This window comes from Corapipo altera, unplaced genomic scaffold (genome assembly GCF_003945725.1).
Source record: "Corapipo altera isolate COAL_440 unplaced genomic scaffold, ASM394572v1 46, whole genome shotgun sequence".
In the NCBI taxonomy this organism is placed as follows: Eukaryota; Metazoa; Chordata; class Aves; order Passeriformes; family Pipridae; genus Corapipo; species Corapipo altera.
Genome location: NW_020884883.1, coordinates 5,135,216 through 5,136,601, shown reverse-complemented (window position 1 = coordinate 5,136,601; position 1,386 = coordinate 5,135,216). Strand labels below are relative to the sequence as shown.

At 62.6% G+C, this 1,386-nt stretch overlaps 1 protein-coding gene across 4 annotated transcripts in view; it reads left to right on the top strand.

Annotated features, from left to right (window-relative positions):
* MYT1L (myelin transcription factor 1 like) overlaps nucleotides 1-1,386 on the top strand; it is a 326,870-nt gene that overhangs the window by 28,992 nt on the left and 296,492 nt on the right. Inside the window, exon 1 of one of the 4 annotated variants that reach the window (XM_027640984.1) lies at nucleotides 155-173. The exons of the other annotated variants lie outside the window; for them this stretch is intronic. The gene's annotated coding sequence lies outside the window, so the exon portion shown is untranslated. Of the gene's footprint in view, nucleotides 1-154; nucleotides 174-1,386 lie in introns of those variants that run through there. 4 annotated transcript variants of the gene reach the window in all.

Here is a 1,386-nt window from a genome sequence, read left to right as displayed (position 1 = left end):
AAGGGCTGGTATGCGGGGACTCGCCTTCCCTTCATACCGCAGTGTGTTGCCTGGGTGGGGAGGGAATGGTAACCTCTACAGTAACCGACATGTCTGGTCTCCACACGTCAGGCAGCGGACTCGGGAGGGATTACCTCCCAGGGCTGGAGGAGGGTGTTCCTTGTGACTGTCGGGTCAGTCTCCCCCGCTTCTGCCGCGGCCGGCAGAGTCTGCCCGCGGTACCCTGCCAGCCGCGGGGGTGCCCGCACCGAGCAGAGCCGCGCAGGGCGAGCCGCGGCGGGGAGGGAGGGAAGGAGGGAGGGAGGGGTGCGGGGAGGAGGGGGCTGCAGCACCACAATGGCAATGAGGAGGGCAACGAGACCGGCAGGCGCGCGTGTGTAGGGAGGGCGTGTAGGCTGTATGCGTGCGCTAGCCAGGGTCCTTCCCGTGCGGAACAGCCTGCCCGCGGGCACGGATGCGGAGGGCGGGCGGGACCCGGCGGGAGGCGCGGCGGAGCCCAGGGCAGGGGCCGGGGCCGGGGCACGGCAGGGCTGAGTCCGCGGGGGCGTGCGGAGCCGTGCCAAGGCAGGGGGGTGCCGCCGCCTCCGCGTAAAGATCACAGCCTGTCACGCTGCTAGCGAAATGACATTTCGGGGACGGGTTTAAACGAAGCGACTCCCCGCTGTCAAGCCGCTCCCGTCGCAGGGACATCCGGCAGCCCGGGGGCGAGCCCCTCAGGGAGGCTGCCCGCGGGCGGGTGAGCGCCGGAGGAAAGCCTCTGCACAGCCGTGCAAGGCGTGAGGTGCCTCTTCCCAGTCATTGTCTCTTTGACACGTTTAGTAACGCGGTCCCTGGCTAAGCGCAGGCAGCGAGAGCCACAAAATCCACGTCAAATTGTTGGGGAAACGCTGTTAAGGGTTTGCACATGCAAATCCGGCCCTTTTTGCGTGCGTGCCCTGGTTTCTGTTTGGGCTGTTGATCACATAAAGTTGAGCTGCGCAAGTTGCTAACGGTGTAAGGCTGCTTTGTAAATAGTTAATTTCTTTTGTTTCGAAGGGGATAAAATGGTGTGGACAGGTAAAATAAGCGAGGCTTCAGCAATCCAGCTGAATTGATTCTATAAACCCTGGAGTGGTACCCCAGGGGCAAAACAATGATGATTTTCAGTCATTATTTTCTTTTCGAGATACATTTAGAGACCTAATTGTTGGAGGTTTTTTTTTTTTTTCTGGGGGGTGTTCTCTATCGGAGACACCATTTTACGCCAGCACAGCGGCAGGGGAGTATTTTTAGCGGTCTCCCCTCCCGGGCGGCTGCGGCGTTTCGGCGTTCCCCTCCATTGGGTGGAACACGGCGCCGGCGCGGCGCCCCCCGCCGCCGGGGAGCCCGGCCGGGGTGCGCGGCCCC